General features: G+C 49.7%; 1 long non-coding RNA gene across 1 annotated transcript; it reads left to right on the top strand.

The window, feature by feature from the left end:
- Positions 1–1056: 1056 nt before the first annotated feature.
- Positions 1057–8284, top strand: LOC102547750 (uncharacterized). Its single transcript, XR_010064377.1, has 2 exons — positions 1057–2262; positions 7802–8284. It is a non-coding gene; the product is annotated as an uncharacterized LOC102547750 (long non-coding RNA).
- Positions 8285–9053: the final 769 nt, after the last annotated feature.

The raw sequence follows: 9053 nt of genomic DNA, 5'->3' as shown, positions 1-9053 counted from the left end.
GTGGTTAGAGCACCTGCTGCTCTTGCAGAGGACCCGGGTTCAGGTCTCAGGATATACGCAGTGGCTCACAGCCATCTCTAACTCCAGTTCTCCTTCTATGGGGTCAGATGCCCTCTTCTGACCTCCTCAGACACAACGCAGGAATTTCATACACAGAGCATACATGCAAGCAAAAAACGATAAGTATTCACCAGCGACAAGATGAGCCAAGGTCAAGTTAAAGCTGGTTTATGGGCGGCAGCTCTCTGGAGAGCTCACCGACCACACAAAAAGGGAGACAGAGAGAAGGGGAAGAGAGAAGAGAAAGAGGGAGAAAGTGAAAATGTCTGAATTATATATTGGAGAACCTCTGGGAGAGGGGAAGCCCAGACGCTGGGCTGGAAAGTTCAGGGTAGAGAGTGGGGTATGTCAGCCATGCCCCCGTAACAAGTAGGGTCTGAGGGATGATGGAAGAACCTTGAGGTCAGGTCCGGTTTGGTATGAAAATAGGTACCTCAGCCACTTGTCCAAGGTCTGAGTCCCAACACAAAACACTCGAACATACAAAATAAAATAAATCTAGGGCAGGGTTTCATTATGAAGCCAAGTCTGGGCCTGCTATATTGACCAGGCTGGCCTCGAACTCACAAAGACCTGTTTGTCTCTGTCTCTCAAGGGCTGAAATTCAAGGTATTTGCCACTTTAAAAAAAAATTTAAGTGAGTGGGTTGTGGGTAGTACAAGCCTTTGATCCCAGAACTAAGGAGGCAGAGGCCTTTGACTACAGAGTGAGTTTCGGGACAGCCAGATCTACACAGAGAAAACCTGTCTTGAAAAAAAAAAAAAAAAGTAAATGATTAAAAATTAGGCTGGGCATGGTGGCACATGCCTTTAATCCAGCACTCAGGAGGCAGAGGCTGGCAGATCTCTGTGAGAACGAGTTCAGGGCCAGCTTGGTTTAAATAATAGTGAGTTTCAGGACAGCCAAGGCCACACAGAGAAACCCTGTCTCAAAATATAAAAACAAAAACAAACAGTTAAAGAAAGTAACAAAAGCTGGCAGTGTGTCATACACTTGTCCTCTTAGCCTTTGGGTGGTAGAGGTTGGAGGACCAAGGGTTCCAGGCCAACTGTACTACATAAGGCTCTGACTTAAAAAGGAGAAGAATCACTAACAAGTCAATAAACTTAATCATACGTCTTTTATTTATGACTCATGAGTCACAACACCACATCCTGGAGTTTGCCTTGTAGAAAAGGGGTCTGGGGCAGGAGAGATGGCTCAGCGGTTAAGAGCACTGACTACTCTCCCAGAGGTCCTGAGTTCAAATCCCAGCAACCACGTGGTGGCTCACAACCATCTGTAATGGAATCCGATGACCTCATCTGCTGTGTCTGAGGACAGCGACAGTGCACTCATATATAATAAATAAATCTTTACAAAAAAAGAAAGAAAGAAAAAAAAGAAGAAGAGGGGTCTGAAGAAGTAGAAACAAAATAAGCAGATTTGCTTGGAGGAGACAGGGTGTGGTTCAGCAGTGACAGCATGAGTGACTGTTCCCAGCATCAAACTATCAATCAGCCAGTCAAAAGGGTGCAGTGGCACACTCTTTAAATCCCAGGACGCTGAGGTAGAGACAGGTTAGTCCCAAGCTGGTCAGGGCTGCATAATGAGACCCTCTCAAAAAACAAAAACAAAAAACAAAAAACAAACAAACAAACAAAAAAACAACCAACAACAAAAATAAGTTAATTGGGCTTGTACTGGTTAGTCCAAAGAGGATTTCCTAATCATAACAGCTAAACTAGCCTACTCGGGATTACAGCTATTTCTCTTTTATTAATATTGTTTTTGCTATTATTATCATCATCATCAGTGGAGATTGGTGAACAACTTGGCCCCATTCAGCGTGAGTGAGTGACTTATGTTTGCCTTAGTTGTGTGCCCGGTACCAAGAGCCAAGAGCCTCCCGTAAATTTTAACGCTTGAAAGTCAGTTCACATTCCCTTCTGGGGATAAACTGTTTATAAAGCTCAGTTAATGATGATGGGGGCGACTCTGGTTTTCTTGCCAACTAGCTTTGGTTTTGTAATTTTGTTTTTGTTTTCCTCTCTTTCACTTCCTAGACGAAGTCCTTTCAGAATGGGCAGGGAGACGTACAGATGAGGAAATTCACTTCAGCAGGGAATCTGCTAAGCGTGGCAGGATTCCTGCTCTGGACTCTCAAAGCCTCCCGTTAATGGAAACAGCAGGTTAACCTGGTCTGACCAACAGGAAGCCACGGTAGGAGGAATAGGTGGAGCCCTGACATCCGGTGGGGACAGCTGGGGGAAACGGATGGGGGAGGGGACGCCCAGGTGCGCAAGGGGAACCGAGGTTAAGCCGGGAGCTGAGGTCCAGGTGGCCAGCATGCAGCGTGGCTAGGGGCCACACGAGGGCGCCCCACACTGCCACGTAAGGGCCTGAAATGGCTTTAAAGGAGCTATGTGTCGGAGAAAAGGCCTTGATGGGGAAGAGGGTGGGAAGGGACCATCCTGGGTGTCCAGCGACAGGCTCCTCTTTTGTTCCTTGAAGATCGGCGTGAGGTCTCCCTGGTCTTGGAACAGTCTCTGTTCAGGTCCTGAGGAATTAACGCCTCTGTCAGTCAGGTCCATCTTTGTGTAAGAGGGAGGATGTTTGCGGTTCACTGGGGTGTGCTGCTTTAGGAATGACGGCAGTACTGGGGTGTGAGGGTGGGCATGTGAATTTCTCCAGAGATGTAGGTGGGAGGGAGTGGACAGTTTCTACGCCTAGAGGGATGGCGCTAGTGTCTTCTAGGAGCAGCACTTAAAGCAAGATGTAGACCCCCATTACAATCAGACAGGCTTCCTTTCAGAGGAAGTCCCATTTTGGAAACAGTAGGGATGAACGGTTGCTTTAGCTTGCCAAGCTGCTGGGGCAAATGCCTCAAGCAGAAGCTGCTATAGCAAGCAGCATCAAGGCCTGGAGCCTGTCCAGCCATGCAGCTCAGGGACCCAGTGTCACTAAGATTTGTCCAGGGGGCACAGTGGAGATCTTGTGACCCAGGAAATAGCACCGGTCTTAGTTTAGATCGGGACATTCTCCCCGAAAGCTGCGTGGGGCAGTGGCTTGGAGCCCAGATTTTTTTTGGGGGGGGAGTAATGGGAGGGGCAGCTGGAGGCTTCTGCCCACTCTCACCTTTGTCACCCAGTAGCTACTTCACATGAGTCAGCTCTGCAGGCTGTACCCTGGCCTGGAGGCTCAGCCTGGGATTTGAAGGCATTAGAGTTGGTAGAAATTAACCCCAGGATGTGAGCTTCAGGCCAGTAGGCTGAGGCTCCAGCACGGGAAGAGGATGTCCTGGGAAAGGGGTGTAAGCAAGCCCAAGGGGTTCAGATGCAGAAACATGGGGAGAATAGGCAATGTCCAGGAGACCCCCTGTTGGCCAGAGAGCACAGGAAGGGTCATTGTGACCCCAGGATTCTTGAGAACTCCAGTTGCTTCCTCTTTGCTTGCTCTCTACCACCCAGCCCCTTCACTTACCAGCCTCCCCCAGGCAGCTGCAATTCCTCAGCCAAATGACCTGAGTCAAGTGTAAGGGGAAAACAGCTTTCTGAGGCTGCCTCTAGGGGAAAGGAAGACTGTAAGAAGCAGGGATCCGGGACACAAGGTCATCGGGAAGTCACTAATGTAAGGCGTGAAGGGGTTGAGATTTCAGACCAGGGAGCTGAGGGTATATCTCAGTGACAGCATTTGCCTAGGAGGCCCTGGTAACAGGGTTCAGGCCTCAATGCTGAAAAAAAATTATCCTCTTAGCTTATGCACAAAGGGTCATGTGATCTTGATAAGCAACAATGGACTTAACCCAACACAGCCTCAGTCTCACCAGCCGCAGAACAACTGCCCTTGGGTGTTTGAAGATTTGGGAGTAAGGAAGGTACAGGCATGTGTAGGGCACGGTGGCTCACACCTGTAGTCCCAGTACTTGAGAGGGTAAGGTAGGAGACACGACATGAGTTTGAGACCAGCCTAACTACAGAGTTAGTTCCAGGTTAGCCTGTGCTAAGGTGAGGCTGCAAATAAATAAATGAATGAATAAATAAATAAATTAAATTAAATCTACTGTCTTTCAAATGTCCCAGACACCCCTAGGATGGCCGGACCTTTCTCCTTTCTGACAACAAGTTAGCCTGGGCTCCAGAGAAAGCAACCCTATAATTTGCCTGCACAAGTGTGATAAGAGGTCAATATTAAGGTGGGTGTGGTAGTGTACACCCCAAGTCCCTGCCACTCAGGAAGTAGAAACAAGAGCCCAGAGCTTTGAAGGACATCCAGGCAACATACTGAGACTCTGAAGAAAAGAGTAGATGGAAGAGAAAACTTTAAGAATAAACGTAAGCCAGGTAGGTGTGGTGTCGCATGCCTATAGTCTCAACACTCCCAAGACGGCAGGAGAGAATGTCTAATTTAAGAGAAGCCTGGACTACACAGTCAGATCAAATAAACAAACTCGTCCAGAAAGACAAAAAAATCAAAAGGCAAACAAATGCCAGCGAAAGGACTCAGCAGGCAAACCACTTGGTGCCAAGCCAACCCCAGTTTGATCCCCAGATGTATAAGGTAGAAGAAAACTAACAGAGTGTCCTCTGACCTCCACAGGAGCATACACACACACCACACGAGCACACACTTAAGTAATGTAATCAACTTAAAAATAAATAAAATGTTGGCCTAATGGGAGGCTAGGAAGCACGAAGGCTGCCTGGGTGGTGACTGAGTTCAGTTTAGCCTGAGTAACTTAGCAACATATTATCTACATAAAAAAAAAGATATTTTTATTTTAATTTCTATGTATATCTGTTAGGGGTCAAAAGAAGACCTATTCTGATTTCCTAGAACAGAAGCGCTGATCTCCTAGAACAGAAGCGCAGGTGACTGTGAGCTGGGCATGGGTGCTGGGAACGGGACTCGGGTCCTCTGCGAGAGCTACTGACCCATTGCTACAGCTCCTCAGAAATAAAAATAAAAGCCTGGTGGTGGTGGCTCAAGCCTTTGATCCCAGCACTTGGGAGGCAGAGGCAGGTGAATCTCTGTGAGTTTGCGGCCAGCCTGATCTACAAATTGAGTTCCAGGGCAGCCAAGGATATACAGAGAAACCCTGCCTTCGAACAAATAAGCAAAGAAATACAAAGATTTAAAGACCTGGAAATACATCTCCATTGTACCACACTTGCCCAGCATGTGTGAGGTCCTGGGTTCCGTTCTCAGCACTGCGAAAGAGGAATAAAGAAAATAGTTCACTATAACTTAGCTGGAAGTGCAGCTTCGTGGTATATGCTCAAGGCTTTGGGTTCAATTCCAGCAATAAAGATTAAAAACTACAAAAACAAGTTACTATGTTACCCTGGCAGTGGTAGGCTCTTATCTCTGTGTTAACAGGAGGCCTCTGGGAGAATGCCTGTGTTTGTAGGAGTGGATTTATTGGCTAGACCCTGGGTTCAGGAGGTGAAGGTAATGTGGGATGTTCTTCTGGATCTAACAGGAGGACCATAGGACATCAGGCTTTGTGATCAGGAAGAGGCTTCGTGCTTCCTGTTGATAGTGGGCTTGGGGCCCACGCTGTTGTCTAAGGCTTTGGGGGTGACCCTCTCAGTATCATGGGTATGAAAAGCTAGGGTCTTTTAAGAAAGAGGGCTTGACTATCAGCCAAAAGTTCACAGCTTTCCCCTCGCCTGCTCACCCCATCCCCCCATCCCTACTTCAGGGTGCTTAACAGAACTCCACTTGGTGAGTCTGGAAACATGTCTCTGGGGCTCCTGGCAGGGATGGAATGGGCACTTCCTAATGGTTGGTGGAATTGAATTGCATGCAGGTCATAGAATGGAGGAGAGAGAAAGGGCTTTCTGTGAGCCCAGTACAGGACAGGGAGATGTGAGTGGCACCTCCCTAGGATCAAGTGCCAGGAGTAGATGGGGGCCCCGCCCTATAGGGTGGCACCTGCTGCAGAAGCTGGCAGGCGCTGTGGGTCCTCCCAGCCCCCACCTCTCATACCCCTGCTGCTCAGCCTCCTCTAAACCTCCTTAGGCTCCCTCTGCCTTCCTCTCCGCCCCCATCCTCCTCTAGGCTGCCATTATTTCCAGACCAGATGGCCCAATTTGAAATGGAATCTTGCATGCAGTCCTGCCTTCTTCCAGTCTGGTGCACAAACTACATCAAACTACATCAAAGTGATATGGCTGAGAACCGAACAAGAATGCCACCCCTGCCCCAAATTAAAGGCCTCCCATGGCTCCCTAACCTCAGCAGCTAAAGCCCAGAGTCTCCAGAATGACCTGATATGCCCCAGCTTTCCTCCGTACCCTCTCTCTGCCCATCACACTGGGTGCCCCTTAGACTGACCTGTCCACTCCTGACAAACGCCAGACCTCCTCGGCCTTCCAGCACCTGCATGCATGCACGTGTGTCCCTGAAGATAGAAACGAGTGTTTTCCTTCTCTCTCTTTTTAAAAGATTTATTTATTTATTTATTATATACACTGTAGCTGTCTTCAGACACACCAGAGGAAGGCACCGGATTTCATTATAGATGGTTGTGAGCCACCGCGTGGTTGGGTGTTTTCACGTTGGCCTCTGTCTAAGACAAGCCAGGGGTCATCTCTACTTTTGATATTGCAGGTTTTTCACTCGTACCAATTTACTTTGGGCTCTGCTTATCCTCCCCCTCCCCCCTTAGTCTATACCCTGCTACAAGATGTGGCTTTGTCTTTCTTGCTGTTGAACCTCCCCGGCTCAGCCCAGCGCTTGCACACTGCGGGCATGGATCGCTGCAGCAGGGATGGGGACAGGAGCCCACATTTACTCAGCTCTCCTGGGTGAGTGCCAGGAACGGTTCAGGGTGCCCTCCAGGCATAACACAATCCACACCAGGCCCAGGAGCAGACCCAGCCCACCCCCACCTGTTTCCTGTCTGCCTGGCGAAAGGCTTTTTAAAGACTGCACTTCCCCCAGGCCTTGCCTCATGCAGGACCCTGCAGTAGGATCAATATTGAGACCCTCACACGGGATCTGGAAGGGGGAAGAGGGCCAAGGCCTTGGTGTCCTGCTGCTGTGGCTGGTGCTCTGGCAAGCAGGGCCATGCAGATGTGAGTTCTTTCCTGAAGCAGGGTCTAGTACCCAGTTACCACCTCGGAGCCAGAGGACAGTTGGCAGCTGCAGGACAGTGTGACTTCTGGCACACAGCCAGGTGGGTGGAGCCTGGACCTCAGCAGGGCTCCTGGTAGCTTTGGACCCTTGCCAGCCTCCCTCCCCTGTTCAGACAGAGCAGAGGACCCTCCGGGGCTCAGCCCTGCCTCTGCCTGCAGCCCCACCCATTATCTCAAACCACTTTCTGTTCAAAATTCCTCCTGCAGTGGCTGCAGTGAGCTGAACCCTGCTGACTCACTCAACTAGCATTGCCCCTAGGTTTACAGGCCCAGAGCCACGAGGCCAGTGAGTGACAGGCTTGACCTCAGGTTTTTTTCCTGACCCCAAGGCCTGTTCCATCTTCTCGCTGTATTGTGAGGCATGTGATACTGCATGCTAGGCGACAGAAAGGTCACTTGGGGCTCCAGGGAAGAGAGCTGGGCTGACTCCATGAAGACGGGTATCCAAGGGACTTGGTACTTCTGGGGAAGTCCTGCAGCTCAGCCTGGGATAGTCCCAGCTGGCTTGACCCAGAATGGGATGTGTGGGGTGCCTGGGAGAGCCAGGCTGACTGGTTCTGACGTCACGCTCATGGGAGAAATATCCCTTTGTTGTTCATCTCATTGTTGTTTAATTACAGTGACCCAATCTCTGTACCACGGATGCCTTGAACGTGCAGCTTAGACCTCGAGAGAGACTCGGGGAGACAATTGCCATTATCAGAGGGACGAACCCAGTCATGGAGAGTGTGCTCCTCAGCCAGGGTCCTCCTGCACGAAAGCAACCGAAGCAGAAAACTGAGGGTCAATGTGGCGAGAACAAAGCGGAAACTCAGTCTCCAGGAGAAAACCAGATCTGATGAGCACTCACGGGCTGGGGAAAGGCTCGGTGGGTGAAGTGCCTGTCCTGCAAACATGGGGACCTGCGTTCAGATCTCCACCCCGGTGTCAGCAGCCAGCAAGGGGGCTGCAGCTGTAACCCCAGTGCTGGGATGGGAGCCGAGGCCTGTCCATCACTAGAGCTCAGTGGCCAGGCAATCTAACCAATCTGTGAGCTCAGGATTTAGTGAGAGGGAGGAGGGAGACATAAACCAAATAAATAAATGTAATTGTAAATAAATAAATAAGTCCTGGGGTCGCACATTCCTTTAATCCTAGCATTCAGGAGGCAGAGGCAGGTGGGCACTCTGTCATTTTGTGGCCACTCTGATCTACAGAGTGAGTTCTAGAACAGCCAGGGATGTGTAGTATGACTCCATTTCAAAAAAGTTTAAAAAAATTAAATTAACATAGGGACCCTGTTAACTGCCTGCCCTGTTAACTGAACTGCCAACCAGAGAGCGTGCATGGGACTGACCTAGGTGCTCTGCACATATGTAACAGGGCCTCCTTCATGTTGGCCTCCTAAGAGCAGGAGCAGAGGCTGTCTCTGACTTTGTTTTCTCCTTTGGGACCCTTTCGCCTAACTGGGCTGCCTTGTCTTATCTTTAATGGAAGGTGAGCCTAGTCCTACTGCAACCTGATATGCCAAGGCTAGCTGCTATCCATGGGAGGCCTCCCCTTCTCTGAGGAGAAAGGGAGGAGCAGTGGAGAGGTGGGTGGGTGTAGGGGATGACCAGGTAGAGAGGATGGAGGGGGAACTGTGGTTGGCATATAAAGTAAATAAGTTAATTAATTAGTTAAAAAAATTAAAAGGCCTGGCAGTGGTGGTGCATGCATTTAATCCCAGCACTGGGAGGCAGAGGCAGATCTCTGTGAGTTCAAGGCCAGCCTGGTCTACAGCTTGAGGTCCAGGGCAGCCAGGACTATACAGAGAAACCTTGTCTTGGGGTAGGGGTGGGGCGGGGAGGGACAAACTTCAAGGAAATTGTAGGTTACTAAATTCTCATTCTG

This window comes from Rattus norvegicus, chromosome 2 (genome assembly GCF_036323735.1).
Source record: "Rattus norvegicus strain BN/NHsdMcwi chromosome 2, GRCr8, whole genome shotgun sequence".
In the NCBI taxonomy this organism is placed as follows: Eukaryota; Metazoa; Chordata; class Mammalia; order Rodentia; family Muridae; genus Rattus; species Rattus norvegicus.
This window is presented reverse-complemented; position numbering and strand designations above follow the sequence as displayed.